Source organism: Chelonia mydas, chromosome 25 (genome assembly GCF_015237465.2).
Source record: "Chelonia mydas isolate rCheMyd1 chromosome 25, rCheMyd1.pri.v2, whole genome shotgun sequence".
NCBI classification, from domain to species: domain Eukaryota; kingdom Metazoa; phylum Chordata; order Testudines; family Cheloniidae; genus Chelonia; species Chelonia mydas.
Window position 1 is genome coordinate 6,604,474 of NC_057858.1, and position 16,027 is coordinate 6,620,500.

The following is a 16,027-nucleotide window of genomic DNA, read 5'->3' on the forward strand; positions in this document are numbered from 1 at the left end:
CACATCACCTTCCGATCCATTCCTCTTGTTCGGGGGCTCTCCACCTTTCCAGACAACTGTCCCCCTTTCAGGAGTCTGATTTATCTTGTGTACCCCTGAGTGTCACCGCACTTAAAAATGACTTGCTTCCAAAAATCAGATATAAACATACAGAAGTGTCGCAGCGCATTGCTACTGAAGAATGGCTGACTTGCTCGTGTTTGCCATAGAATTATAAAATAAATCGACTGGAATATAAATGTTGTACTTGCATGTCAGTGGATAGTATCTAGAGCAGCATAAACACGTCATTGTCTGACATTTTAGTTTGTACGGACTTCGCTAGTGCTTTTTACATAGCCTGTTGTAAAACTAGGCAAATCTCTAGATGAGTTGATGTACCCCCTGGAAGACCTCTGCGTACCCCCAGGGGTACACGTACTGCTCTAGTTTCCTGGTCATTAATTATTATAATTATTTACCATATGTAATTACGGTGGCCCTTAGGACCGCCAGTCACGGAGCAGAACCCCACCGTGATAGGCCCGGTACAAACACAGCGCAAAAAGTTGGTCCCATTAAATCAAGTAAGGGATGGAGTATTTCCTTTTAGAACAGGGAAACTGAGTAGTTTTATTCTGTAGCAGAAAAGGCCTGCCTTCTTTAGTGATTTCATCAGTCTGGGCAGGGCTTTTATGGCCTTGTGGGGTTTTGACTTTTGTGTGTGTGTGTATCCCTGGCAAAATTCCTGAGCGAGCGGTGATTTTTTTTATTTTTTTTTTTAACAGCTCCTATCCATGCTGCCTGCAAGCTGTTCTCTGATTACCGCTCACTTCCTGAAAGGAGACTTTTCAGCAAAGCCTCTCACTCAAGAGCTGCCGACCTCTGACAGAAGAAGGCTATTCTGCTGTGACTTGAGCAAGGGCGACGCACACCCTGGCAGCCTGGAAATTTTCTGACACACACAGGAGGGAGAAAGAAGCTTTTGGCTGCTGCTGGGAAAAAGAAGAGATCCTGGCAGATTAGAAGGGGGGAACAGAAGAAAAAGGGGGAAAAGATAGCCAAGGTAATATGCTTTCTTAATAAAGAAATCTTTGCAGAGCAAACTCTCAGCGGTTGGGCTTGTGGGGGTTACGGGAGGGGGGTTATGCAGATATTCTTTGAAATCCAAATGGTCTCCGGTTGAAGGAATGAGGCTGAGGAATACTGCATGCTGGAAAAACATTTATGAGAATGAAAACCATGTTCACCCGTCTCCAACATTCAGAGTTTCCATAAAACCTCTGGGTTGTGTTTCAGAGTGTCTGCAAACAGCGGGAGTCAGGCATTTGCTCTCGCTTGCTCTCTGTCGCTCCCAAACACACCAGTCAACTGCTTTGACTGGGCTAAGCCCTCTGATTGCATGTTTGTTGTTCTAAAATCGGAGTCCCTTTTGCAAAGCGGCTACGGGGTGAAACTCTTAATTACCAAGCCACAAAGCTGTAATCGTGCTGGAGAATTATATGTTCTTAGCTGCCCTCATTCCTGAGAATAAGCACACACTGCTTTCTCTCTCTCTCTCTCTCTCTCTCTCTGACTTCATGCACTGCCAAGGCTTGCTTTCCCTCCTGTACTATGTGGCTTATAAACTGTCTGCCCCCAAAAAACTACAATGCCGCTAATTTTGTGAGCAGCATCCGGCGTTTGGCAGTTCAGACTAGTCATTTGTTTCTCTGCCTTGATTATATTTTTAAAGGTTTTTTTTTTTCTAATTTAATCCCCTGGACCATGTTATTTTAAACATCAAGGTAAATATTAGCCATGGAGAAATGCCAGCAGATTATCTCATTAGGGTTGGTGGAGCTGTACTATAAATAGAAAGGAGTTTATAAAATAACCTTGGTGATCCAGTCCAACAAAATAAAATCAAGAGAGGCACTGAACGCTGGGCTGGTCTGAGCGCTGGGGAAGGGCTGCTACCCTCTGCCTTTGGCGCCAGCTAGGGCTGTGCGGCAAGATTTAAATTTTCAAATTGGGGCCAGTTTGGGGGAGGCTGTTCTCAGCAGTGATTTGGTCAAATATCAAAGTGGTTGTAAGCCTTGAGTTTTTCTAATGGCAACCGCTACCTGTTTACATGGGAGAAGACTCCCTATCCTGCTCGGACACAGCAGCCAGATGGGATTTCTGTCCCGGTTTTATCCGTTTTTGTCAGTAGGGTTTAGACTTTGACAGCTCAGGGTCTGGCGTCAGCTGTGCGGAGGGTCACGAGGGTTCTCGGGGTCTGTGATTTCTGTTGGTACTTTGGTTTGGATCCATCATAGACGCTTGGAAGCTGTGGGAAAGGGAAATGACTTATTGGGCCATCTAGTCAATTTCCCCAGCCAGCGCAAGATTCCTCCCTACCGTCTGTTCGCCAGTGCTTTTCTCAGTCTAGTTTTAAATGTCTCCATCAGTGACTCTGTCGTCGCTTCTCTTGGGAGACAGTTCCACTGAATTATAGTTTGCAGTGGTGGTGTTGTATCTGTGCGTGTCCCAGCTGGTCCCATGTTTCCACAAAATTATAGACGGGGGCATCATTTGCTATGGGGCAAGGGGGCAGTTGCTCCCCTAAACCTTGTTTTGCTCCTCTCCGACTTTTATAGGTCTATAGGCTTGATTATGTCTTCCACCCCAACCCCCACTATGACTTTGCATGACATAATATCACATATAATGTTACATTTGCTGACACAACTTTGTCCTGCCCCAGAATTTTTCTGAAATGATCCCCTGATTATAAATCTCACTGTCAGGAAGAGTTCCTTATATTAAACATACCAAGTGTTTCCTGTGCTCCATTTCATCCAATTATTTTCAGTTATACCCCCATTGGACCTCCCTGTACATTCCTTTCCCCTCCTTGGAGTTTAAACCTTCCAGACACTTATATTTGGTTCTCTAGCCCTACTCACTCTTAGCCATATGGTCAAAATCACATAGATTTTGCTCTTGTAATCTTCTGGGTAAACCAACCCCTTTTCCCAGTTCACAAGGACAAGGCATGGGAGATAGAACACTTGTCATTTGGGCCTGGAATGCCCCAAACAAAACTCGTGATAACGAGAGCTGTTAGATTCAGGGAGGGCTATTGGCTGCCCCGAGGTTTACAGATTCCCCCTCCCGTACAAGGAATATAAGTGTGCTTTAAGCAGCCACACTGAATAACCAGCAATCCTTGACTTCCTGTACTTATAAAGCGTAGAGGTCACGGGTGTTGTCTGTTAGTTTAAGCAGCCGGCCACTAGATGGCAGCACCAAGTGCAAAGAACCCGGGACCCATTGGCCACAAGATGGATCACTGAGCCCCTGACAATGGAGGAATACAATGCTCTGGAGGAGTCGGGTGACCCAGAGGGGAGCATCACCGGTCCAGGAGATGGTGAGCACAGTGCGGCTCTGAGGCGGCCTCAGCCGATGGGAGAGTCTTTTCATTGACTTCCACAAGAACTGTATTGGGGCCATCGTGAGCGGAGAACATCAGTCAGTGGGATGGTTCCGTCCGTATCCAAAGCCCCCTTAACTCTGAAAACCTCCATAGACCAACTCTGAGTTCATGCCAAGCCAGAAATGCCATGGGACGTGCCTCTCAGCCATTTGTCACTTCCCAGACCAACAGTGTCCAGGAAGTGCAGGGGCAGTGCCAATCGGGTGAAAACCCACAGAAAGCGAACCAGGCTTCCTCAACCTCAGAAAGGTTCAAGGCGGATTTGGATTTTTATGGCGAAGTTTAGGCTCAGATGTCTGGGTGACACAGGAACCAGAAAGAACACAGCTTGGCTCTCCGATTCCGGGCAAGGTCTGCAGAGCGGCTAGTTCGGAAAACCACCTTCTGGTTTGTAAGCCGATCGGATCTGATGTGGCATCATTCCTACATAAGAAACATGGGAACCCATGGGGCCATTTTGAGGGTCCGTTTCCAGAGCAGAATCACACTGAAACTGTCTTCAGACCTAATCCAAGGTTAATAGTAACTGAGATGAGAAATACCTAACTTGATGGTATCCCTTTACAGTCAGCGTAACTCCATTGAAGTTAGTGGCACTACTGCTTCAATTGACACGAGCTGAGGATCTGACTGTTCTCCAGTGATGTGGGTTGTTTGTTTTTTGGTTTCAGTCAGCATGGGCAGTGAAAACAGATTATTCAGCGGCACCCTTTCTAGTCGCTTTCACTTTCTGTTGATTGTCCTAGGCCAATGCTGTTGCTTTTGGGTTTCCAACACTTCTTCACACAATGCACAGTCAACCTGTGGAACTCCTTGCCAGAGGATGTTGTGAAGGCCAAGACTATAAAAGGGTTCAAAAAAGAACTAGATAAATTCATGGAGGATGGGTCCATCAATGGCTATTAGCCAGGGATAGTGTCCCTAGTCTCTCTTTGCCAGAAGCTGGGAATGGATGACAGCAGATGGGGGAGGGATAGCTCAGTGGTTTGAGCATTGGCCTGCTAAACCCAGGGTTGTGAGTTCAATCCTTGAGGGGGCCATTTGGGATCTGGGGCAAAAATTGGGGATTGGTCCTGCTTTGAGCAGGGGGTTGGACTAGATGACCTCCCGAGGTCTCTTCCAGCCCTGATATTCTATGATCACTTGATGATTACCTGTTCTGTTCATTCCCTCTGAAGCACCTGGCATTGGCCACTGTCAGAAGACAGGATACTGGGCTAGATGGACCTTTGGTCTGACCCAGGATGACTGTTCTTCTGTTCCATTTTCAGTTAATTTTTAAAGAAAAAGCAAGTCACTAACAGGATTCTTCTCCTTTTAGGTTTGCAAAACCCAACTGAATGCAAAATCTTCATCAGTATTGGTCCTAACATGCGTTGAGCTTAGTGCATGCAATACCTGGAGTTTTGCCATGCAATGGCGCCAGGATTTCACCCTTCAGTTGAAACCAGAACAAAAGAACTAGTTCAATCCCCTGTCCAGCTAACAGCCCCAGATTCCAAAGCGATGAACTGCAGTGTCTCGTCAGTGACTAGGCACAGATAGCACGCTGCGTGGCCTTTGAGTTGCAGCTACCTCATTAGAAACCTACACATTTTGGCAAGTCTGCCCTGTCCCATCCAAACTAAATAGTCTGGCTGATATGCTTCCTCCATGGGAGAGCCCACAGATGGGGGAGAAAGGGACGCTTAAATCTCGGCAGGTCAGAGCCATCCGAGCTGACCTCTCATGCTCCCATCTGAAGAGGGATTTGGAGCCCAGAGCCGGAGGCAAGAGACATGACTTGCAAACCCTGTGACTCCATGAGATCCATCTAGAACTCAGGGCCCAGCAGTGTGACTCCCATTCCCTCTGCAATGCTTCCTGGGCAGCACTCCTCCTCAGGCCCATACTGTCGCTGGTTCTCCTGCTGCTCCAAGGTACCTTTCCCCTTCCCTCCAGGAGCTGCTTGGGCCAGTGTTAACTCCAGCCTTGATTTCTGCTCACCGATCTATTGGGAGTTGAAGAGCATGGATGTTCCTTCCCTCACGCGCCCCTCTTCCTTCACCTCCCTCTGTCAGACACGCTCCCCCCATGACGTCTGGGACCTTTAGCCACCATCCGTTGGCATCTGACTGGGATGGTGTACACCTCGGGGCGGTGACCACACACATTTGCACAGGGCCAAGCTAGAAAAACCAGACTGAGAGTTGCAGGGCCGTGGAGAAGGAAGTCCTCAATCAGTCAAGCCCACCCTCAACCAGTGGGGCCTGGTTCCACGCAGTGTATTGTCCAGGCCATGTCTAAGTAATGCAAACAATGAAAGCAGTGACCAGTTCCCTCCTGTCAGCCTCGCAGATCTCAGCAGTGGGAAGCTTTTCCTGCTATTTAGTGTAGATTTTTTCCTTTGCTTAATTTCATCCCATAGGTCCTAGAGCGGTGATACTCGCTCAGAATCCCCTAGCCCCCCACCCCCTTGTTACTTTAGGTAGCTAGCGCATCCCACAATAGTCAGAGATTCTAAGGCCAGAAGGGATGGTTGTGAACATCTTCTAGTCTTACCTCCTGCATAACACGGGTCATAGGATGTCCCTGAATTAATTTCTGTTTGAGCAGAGCCTACAGTACAGTCTTGATCCAAAATTTGCCAGGGGTGTTCCAATGGTTACTTACCCTCCTATTAAAAACTCGTACCTTATTTCTAGGCTGTATCTAGATTCTACTTCCAGCCATTGGATCTTGTTCTATCTTGATTGAGGAAACTATGATCAAAGTTCTGTTCGCCAAGCAGGTACTTATGGACTGTGATCAAGTCATCCCTTATCCTTCTCATGGTTAAGCTAAATAGATTGAGCTCCTGGAGTCTCTCAATAGAAGGCCGGTTTTCTCATCCTTCGATGATTCCCGTGGCTCTTCCCTGAACCCAATTTATCACCATCCTTCTTGAATTATGGCCACCCAAACAGGACACGGTATTTCAGCAGCGGTCGCACCGGTGCCAAGAGGTATAATAGCCTTCCTACTTGAGAGTGCCCTGTGTATGTATCCAAGGATTGCATTAGCCCTTTTGGCTCCAGCCCTGGGAGCTCCTGTTCGGCTGATTATCCACCGTGACCCCCCCAGAGGTCCGAGTCGCCGCATCCCAGCACATCCCAGGTTTTGAGTACAGCTGTGCACCCACTTTAATCCCACGCCACTTGCTGTCTTGGAGTGTCACTGTCCAGCATTAAACACCTGCTGCGCTCCACTCCAGAGAGAGTGAAGTGATTACACGTTCCATCTGTCCCATGTTCCCTCTCTCTCTCGCACACACACACATAGAATCATAGAATATCAGGGTTGGAAGGGACCCCAGGAGGTCATCTAGTCCAACCCCCTGCTCAAAGCAGGACCAATCCCCAATTAAATCATCCCAGCCAGAGCTTTGTCAAGCCTGACCTTAAAAACTTCTAAGGAAGGAGATTCTACCACTTCCCTAGGTAACACATTCCAGTGTTTCACCACCCTCCTAGTGAAAACACACGTTCCAGCAGACCCATGTTCTCTCTCACACACACACACACGTTCCAGCTGTCCCGTGTTCTCTCTCACACATACATGGAATCACAGAATCGTAGGACTGGAAGGGACCTCGAGGGGTCAGCTAGTCCTGCCATGAGAGCAGAGGGCTGGACTACGTATTACATACACACGTCAGATAGGCAGGGCTAAATTTTCAAAAGAGCTCAGGGTCAGATTCGCTGTATACTTGCGGTTAAAATATGTCGGGACCTTTGGGCATGACAGGCGCTGTGGAGTTGCAAGGCATTGCCGTGTCACTCGTCCTGCGTCCCATTGTAGGGCTCAGTCCTGAAGTTCTTCCTCTGAAGTAAATCAGTGGGACTTGTGCTTGAAAGAAGAGCTCAAGACTGGCTCTGCGGTGGCGTGGTCACTGGTGCCGCCCAGCGAGCCTGTGGGCTTGATTCTCCACGGCCCTGTGCAGGTATTAACGCCCGTGGACAGTGGGTGTATAAGGCTTGCACAGATGTAGTTGGCTGCCCAAGGCTCTAGGCAGTGGGGAATCAGGCCATGAGGTTTTGTTTGTAGGCGGGGCGGGGGGAGGGGGTGGTGTTTTCACTGCCCGTGTAGAACCATGAATGCTCCATCCTTTTCCGAGCCTCGACACGCTTATTGCAAGCCAAGTGGAGCCAGCGACGGTGCTGGGTATCGCGGTATTGCCAAGGAAGGGGGATGGGGGCAGTAAGAGGAGTGGGAGGGAAGCTGCCTTCACTGACACCCATGAAGGTGGTAAGTCCATATTTCCTGCCCACCCCGAACCCCATAAACTGTTCGGAGCATAGGGGGGCCATTCACAGTTGCACACAGCGTAGCTTATGTCTGCGGACGGGACGCCGGAGGCGGCGATCCCGCTGAACTGCCAACTATTAAGCAGTCAACGATCCAGTTGACGGGAGAGGGTGCAGGGGCCGCAGAGCTGATGTGGAGGCCTTGAGTGCCAAACGATCAGTCTGCACAGTGGAACGGTAACAACTCAAGCAGGTGTTTGTGGCTCTGGGTCCGGTGGAAATAGGGTTTGCTGATTGATTGATTTATTTTATGGTTGTATCCTGAAGCTCTCTTTGTCAGCTGAGACTGTAATAAACGTGTGTGTGTGTGCGCGCACACACGTGCACACACACACATGTTCCATCTGTCCAGTGTTCTCTCACACACACACACACACACACACACATACATGGAATCACAGAATCATAGGACTGAAAGGGACCTCGAGGGGTCAGCTAATCCAGCCCCCTGCTCTCCTGGCAGGAATAAGTATTACATACACACGTCAGATAGGTAGGGCTAGATTTTCAAAAGAACTCAAGGTCAGATTTTCAAGTGCTTGGCCCCTATAATTTTGTAGCCCCCCCCCCCCAGCACAGGTAGCAGACAGGGACCCACGTGTAGAGAGATTCATCTGTGTGGATGGAATACATACCTAGTCATTCAGGCATGGGAGTGGCATATACACGGACAAACACACGTAGGTGGTATACACACACAGACATACATGTGTATAGGTGGTGCACAGTAATGTAGATGGTGCACATGCTTGTGCATGGATGACACGCACACGCAGAGATGGCTCATATCCATGTATGTGTAGACAGCACACACGGACGTACACACATGCAGAGATGCATGCACACGTGGATGGCACACGGACATGTAAGTGTAGGTGGCACCTGCACACGCCCAAGCCGATGTGTTGATGGCTCGCACGCTTGTACAAAGGTGGCGTGTGCGTGCCCACGCTTCGATGGCATGCGCAGGCCCGCGCACGTCGGTGGCAGATACGTTCGCTCAGTCACTGTCTGTTCTTTTTTCACTGAAGCCAGTGGGGGCCAGCAAGTCTGGATCACGTGGAACTGCTCCAAGCCATTGCGTAACTCCTGTCTGAGAGGGGACCTGCCTGGGAACGCTTCGCTTCATCTCCTTAAAGCAAAAGACGTCCCGGGGCTGGTGTCTCCTTCGAGGGCGGGAGCTTCCTGTGTCACTCAGTCCATAGCTGTCTTATCTCTGGCCTAGAGGGTTACCCTGGGTTGTCCAAGGACTAGGGTTCAGACCCAGTGCAGATGCTGCCATGCGAGGCAGGACAGGAGGCGCTGCCCCCATGTCTATAGCACCTCCTGGATCAGGCTCTCAAAGCCTGTACAAGGGAGCTGGACAAGTAACATGATCCCCATGCGACAGATGAGGAAAGTGAGGCACAGACAGGTCAAGGGATGCCTCCAAGATCACAGAGCAAGTCAGTGGCAGAGCAGGGAAGAGAGCCCAGGAATCCCTGACCCCCTGTCTTGGACTTGGCTGCCTCCCACTAAAATGCGGTGCCTTCTGCCCCAGGCCCGGGGAAATCAGAACCCTGCTTTCCTGGCTGGCGTTCTCTCCCCAGCGAGAGCAGGGCTGAGTTCTCAATGACTTCTACGTTGGCTCCTTGCTTGAGGCTGTGGCTGCGGGGAGGGAAGTGAAGGGTAACTGTGTTCTCTCCTGTGGAGCCCGAACGGGCCTGCAGAGAGCTTAGGAGAATGAACACAAACTCCCCTTGCTGGCCGGCAGCCCCGAAAAACTGAGACTGTCCAGCACTGCCCAGCTTGCGAGCAGCCAAGCGGCTGCAGTTGGGACTCGCCAACGCCTTTCGGAGGCAGCTTGGTGTCTTCCTAGAGAGCCAGGAGCGTGCAGAGAGACAGCGGAGCGGGAGCCATGAGAAATGGGATCTGCTTTGAGGGCTCCATTTCAAAGGCAAGCAGGCAGGTTGGTCTTGAGAGGCTTTTTCTAACCCAGCTATTCCCTTCAAGTCCTTATGCCCTCACCTTGGCAGGCAGGAGACTCTCCGGCTCTGAGCCTGCTGGTGTCTCCTGCAATCCTTCCTCTGTTTCTGCTCCTTCCAGCCCTCCTGCATCCAGAGAGAAACTGATCCCAGTGCAACCAACCGGGCAGCTGTGGCCAGTCCAGGAGCCATGCCGCCCGCTGCAGAATGGACCGGTGTTGAGCCTTTCGTGCGCTGGGGACGTTGCTGTTGATTTTATGGGCCAGGCATTCAGATACTGCCACGATCAGCATCAGCAGAAACCCCCAGCTAGACAGGGGAAGGGAGGGGAAGGTGACACCGCCACCCAGGGGTGTCGTAGACCCCAGGCAGACACGCACGCCATTCACTTCTGGGGCCGATACTTTGATTTCCCCGGTGTGTGAGTGGCAGGCCGGTTGTCTTGTTCCTCCAACCTGTAACAAACAACTTGCTACATTTGAGGCATGTGAGAACTTCGCAATGAGAGGCAAAGCTACTTGATGGAGTTTGGATGTGGTTAAAAACTCAGAAAAGGGCTCATTTCCCTCAACAAAATAACTAAAACAAAATTCAAGTCAGTTTTAAAATCCCTGTGTTTTATGAATTTTTCACTTCAAAACAGACCTGTCTGGCTGTGCCTCTCATCCAACTGAATGGCCAATCGGGTTCAGGCGCATGGAGCCAGGTGGCCAGTTGGAGTCGGTGACTTGGTGATATTTCACCATGAGAACAAGCCCACTGGACAGCCCGTTTCTCCTTTCAAAGAGCAGAGAACAAAGATGTGCAGTTGGTCGATAGGAATGAGTTTCACGTCTGGGAAATTAATGTTTAAAATAATGAACATCCTAATAAAGAGAGGCTTGACTAGGGGGTACAGCCCTTGAGGATGGTGTCCTCTCTGTGGTACCGTTTCTCTGGTGGCTTAGGGGTGCTGTGCAGGTGGGCCATCGGGAATGAATGAAGGGCTGTCTCTGGAGATCTAGCCATGGCCTCCCTTCAGCTACTGCCTGGCAAAGGTAACAGCAGCTCTGGCTTTTGGCTTTCAAGAAATGCCAGTCCCCGTTAAGCAATTTGGAGTTCTCTTGGTCACAAATTTCTCAGCTTTCACATTTTATCTGAATGATCTCTGCAGGGTTGTTCCTTTCATAGGAACACAGAAATCAGACCAATGGCCCAGCTGACTATCTTATTTCCATCAGTGGACAAAACTCCCCTCTTCGGGGGGAGGGATAGCTCAGTGGTTTGAGCATTGGCCTGCTAAACCCAGGGTTGTGAGTTCAATCCTTGAGGGGACCATTTGGGATCTGGGGCAAAAATTGGGGATTGGTCCTGCTTTGAGCAGGGGGTTGGACTAGATGACCTCCTGAGGTCCCTTCCAACCCTGAGATTCTATGATTCAGAGCTGATAATGGACAATTGTGCAATAATCCGTGATACTGGCCTTGGTTACTATATACCCCTGAGCAGAATAACCCAGACTAGGTTTGGGACCGCACTTTGGGATGACACGGAACTACCCTTCCTTCACCTTTTGACTGGATTGGTCCATGTCTGCGAGCCATATTTCAGCAAAGGTTCCAAACCAGAATTCTCCAGGTCTCCATGCAGCAGCTCTAGCATTTAATGAAAGAGGCTGGTTTTCAGAGAGAAGAGATTAGGATAATCTCAGGATGAGTCTATGACTATTTGGATGAATGCTGAACCTCTCCCGCTGCAAGGTCTTTGCTCTGCAGCAGTCCTGGGTCCTTCCTCAGTTCAGGTCCTTGCTGACCTACAGTGGCATCTTTCTGGTCTTGGTCCGTAGCGGTGGTGGTAGGAGTGCAGCAGATAGATGGGGCGATTTGGTTTACGGTGATTGTTTAGGATGAGAAATCTTGGCATAAGGAAACTATCCGGCTGGATGGTGTCTACCTATGGTACTTATGGCCCTGAGCACCTCAATCTTTCATGCATGGATTCTCCCAGCACCCCTGTGTTTTGGGAAAGTGCTATTTTACTGAGGCACAGACAGACTAAGGCTATGTCTACCCTCGCACTTTTGTCGGTCAGGGGTGTGAAAAACACACTAACATAAGTTTGACCGACAAAAGCACTGGTGTGGACAGCGTTCTGTCGGCAGCAGAGGCTCTCCCACCCACACGGCTCCCGCCGCTCGTCGGGGGTGGTCTAATTGTGTCCGCAGGAGAGCACTCACCTGTTAGCATAGAGCGGCTACGCAGGAGACCTTGCGGAGTTACAGCCATGCCGATGCGAGGTCCAGAGTGTAGACATCGCTTGGGTGATTTGCCCCAGGTGACCCAGGAAGTGGGACACAGAACAGGGAATTGGAGCCAAGTCCCACAAGTTCCAGCCTAGCACGTTCACCCCCTGGAACCTCCTCCTCCTTTGAGCTGTGTGCTCCTGATCTAATTTGAGGACTTCAATAGCTCAGACATAGGTTAGATAGAGGTTTGTTACAGGAGTGGGTGGGTGAAATATTCTGTGGCCTGCATTGTGCAGGTCAGACTAGACGATCATATTGGTCCCTTCTGACCTTAAAGTCTATGATTCTACGATATCAACCACCCGCACTGGATCTGGGCAGCAGACTCGGTGCATTAATTAAGTGCTCTGTGGTTGAGTTCCTCTGGTTTGGAGAGTGTATCCAGCCTGCACGAACTGTTACTACGTTGTGATGGCATAGGCAAAGGCCAGGTATTCATTCATTCATTAATTATTTAGCTAAGAGAACAACACCGTCTGGAAGTTCGGATTCCGGAGCTTTATGTTCTCCTTGTTTTCAGCAGCTGGCACCGCACATCAGGGAAGGTGTGTAGGTGGAAGGGGGATGGGGACAGGCTGGCAAGAGGGGCTCGCAAGTATTTCCTCCCACCGGGGCGTGCTGGAAGCAGAAATCTGCGTTTGTCTTTATTTCTCTCTCAAAAAGGGAAAGGGACACCTGAGCTCATAAATTGCAAACGCTGGATGAGAAACCTGGAACCAGCAAGCCCCTGCGTCTTTAAAAGTATTTAAGTTCCTCTCCTCTGCACTAGGAGGCACCTTGAACCTTCCTCTTGGGCCAAATCAGAGCCCATCTGCTTTCTATTACCTTCCCATCCAGCTGCCTCCCGAGCCAAAAAGCCAGGCTTTCAGGGAATTCTGTCTGCAGACCCGATGTTGAAATTAGTAACAGTTGTCCTTTCTGTCTTTCTGTCTTTCTTTCTTTCTGTCTTTCTTTCTTGAGAGCCAGGGATCCAAACAGCCGCCTTGTACTCACGCCACAGCCCAAGAGTTCACACAGCGAAAGCCACCTTGGCACAGGCAGCTGGGAGTGTTAGCTATCAGGCAGCGTCTGCCAAGTACAATGAATTCCTAGGAAAGGAGCAAATCGGAACCGACCCAAGTGAGGCAGGCACGAGACCCGGAGAGGTCACGCTGTACCCTGGGCCTCATTACTGCTGGACGTGGCCCCGCCTCATAAGAGCCGAAGATTCTGGAGCCCCCCCCCCCCCCCCCCCCCCCGCCCCCGTGCACAGAGCTGGGGGCTTCCTGCCTGTTTGTGCCTGTGTATTATTGACATCCTGAAGGCTAAATCTTGAAACGAACATTCTGGAAAACTTTATACATATTAAAGAAACTGAGGAGCCCGCTGGTCTTCCAGCTTCCCTCCTCCTCTGCTCCTTGTTTTGGGTCTTTCCCTCCCAGAATAAAGGCTCATTGGGGGTCTCAGAGGTGGAGTGCTGTGGAAAAGGGGATGCATTTTTACCACCCTGTGCATCAATGCTTGGGCCCTTCCCCCACTGCAGTTCAGGGGAATTTTACAGCCCTAATTCCCAACCTGTGGCGCTAAAAACAGATCTTCCTCCCTGTGAGGTCAAGGGTTGAAGGGTTCTCCCTGCTCTGCAACCTCTCCCAGGCTTTGATGCCTTTGGGGATGAGGGAGCTGCTAACATAAATGAGAGGGAAAGGGGGAGGGAAAGATGGAAGAGGATAGGAGGGAGGTCAGAAGTCATGGCCACTGCAGCTCAGGGTCTTGGAGATGTGGAAGAGCGACAGGAAATAATAACTGCTTTGAGGAAGCTGGTTCAACAACGGAAAAACAAGACAAATTAGGAGTGTAAAGCCCAGGGGAAATATACTTCAGCTGAGAGGCTTTCTGTCCAGAAACCTTGGAAGTAGGACAAAGTTTAAGAGCTGGAATCTCAAAGCTTAATAGAGTCTAAAAATGCTGACTTGGGAGAGCAAGCCCATGCTGGGCTTTTGTTTCCCTTCTCCCTTGTGCAGTTTAAATCATGCAGCTTTAAAGGGAATCATGATGGACAAGGTCTGAGCTTTTGCGTCGGTTTGGCTGCAGGATTGCACTTGCTGTTCTCTTAAATTTACTCTCCGTTCACCGGTACGTCTGGAGGTCGTGTTGCAATGTGGCAACGTCACTAGGTTGGACACCGCTACGTCACTGCCTCGTGACCCCGTGGCATGGGCCACATTGGCCTTACTTTATTGAGAGGTGGGATCAGGGATAGTCCTGCCTACCAGCCCCCCAGATTTCTCTGTTCTTGGTGACCAGAGTAACCCAAGATCAAGCTTTGGCCAGCTGTTCTGCAGCCATGTAGTTACTTCACTGAGGCTATGGCATAATTGGGAGATGATGGTTTCTGTGTAGGATGTGAAGGGCATAGACAATTGTGTTCTATCTGCCTACTCTTGGCATTTGGACCCAGGGTTTCTAATAGTCTTTTCGACATGTGTGAGAAGATAAAACCTTGTAGGACTCCTCCAATGAGAATTTAAGAGAGAGAACTGAAGATACCCATTATAACTCGGTTGGTTTGGACTGAGAGAAGGGCCTGGTGCCAGGAATACACTTCCCCGCTGTCCATAGCAAGGAAGCATTCATTTAATAACACACCCAAGGTCATCTCTGAGCCATACCTGGCTTACCATTTAAAGGGATACAGAATGTTGATGGCAATCGGGTGTGGTTGGAAGCTTAGCTTCTCATGCACCTAATTTAGAAATGGGAGGTTAGACACCAGCCTGTAGACAGCCATACTGGATAGTTGGCCAAGTTTGTGTCAAGCGATCGTTTCTTAATTACTAGCTGGAGTTTGCAAGGCTTTGAGAGGGAAGACCTCTACGTTCATCCAAGGTGCCCAAGAGTTACCGGCTGTCCTTAATAAGCCAAAAAGGGTGTGGGACAAAGTTGCATGTGGTGTCTCTGAGATCTTGCAGTGCTTCCAGGACTTGCATCTGATATGAAGAGTCCAAATCCATGGGGACAGAAATGGAATCGCGGGTTCTGTATGCGTTCATCAGTGTACCTGAGGGGTCCTCTTGGATTTGTGTGACCTAATCTGAGATGAACATTCTTTGCAACAAATTGCTTATGCTTTTGTCACCATCTGTTCACAGTTTTTGTTATTGACCTTCATGCTTCCTTCCTTTCCGCAGGTCATCTGAGAGCCATGGGTGTCTGTGGAGTGATGGGACAGAGACTTTTGGTACTAAGGTTTCAATGACAGTGGAAAGTATATGTTCCAAATGTTTGACTAGATCTCCATGCCGTGGCTGCTTATTTGGATGGCCGGTTTCTTTTAGGATGTTCTGAAAGTTGACTGGCTTCCTGAGTCTATACGGTCAGACTGTTATCAGTAGGTTGAAAGAGCTGACGCTATCCTGGATGAGTTGACTGTCTAACAAGGACTCCCAGGGCCCAAATCCAGGCTAAAGATAATGTCTAGAGTGTGACTGGCCAAATAGCTAGACTGGAGACTACCCGGGAAAAGCTCCGGGAGGAGAAGGTTGAGATGAAGCTCCATGCTAGTTTCTCAGAGGAGCTGCTCGGGCATGCAATGAAATCAGGAAGCCTTGGGGACTCCAGCATCATGCCTGGAGAATATTTCTCTCAGTTCTGCCAGGACAGCATTGCTTTTTGGAGATCCCAGACGTTTCTGGATTCACAGGCCAAGTGAATAATGGGCTCAGGGGACATTTTGTTCTTGCTCAAGGGAACCTCTCTTGCATGGAGGTGGGATGGGAATGACACAGCCACCCTGCCCCAGGCTTGTCTTTCTCAGTTGGTAGTGGACAGAGTAACCTGAGAAAACAGGGTGAGCCATGACGGGGTTTGTGATGTCAGCTAGTCAGGCTGCAGTGATGGGGTCAGGGGGTCTCAAAGAAACTTTGAGACAAATTACACAAATTACAGCAGGCTCTTGCACCATCTCCTGTTTTTCCCCCAGACTCCCTCTAGCGTTCACAGGTAGGTACTGCATCATTCCTTCTCCTGTCCAATT

The 16,027-nt window shown here is 49.6% G+C and overlaps 1 protein-coding gene across 1 annotated transcript in view; it reads left to right on the forward strand.

The window, feature by feature from the left end:
• The first annotated feature begins 499 nt into the window (after positions 1 to 499).
• Positions 500 to 16,027, forward strand: part of ADAMTS10 (ADAM metallopeptidase with thrombospondin type 1 motif 10) — a 103,368-nt gene continuing 87,840 nt past the window's right edge. The window contains exon 1 of the mRNA XM_037885954.2: positions 500 to 1,045. The gene's annotated coding sequence lies outside the window, so the exon portion shown is untranslated. The remainder of the gene's footprint in view (positions 1,046 to 16,027) is intronic.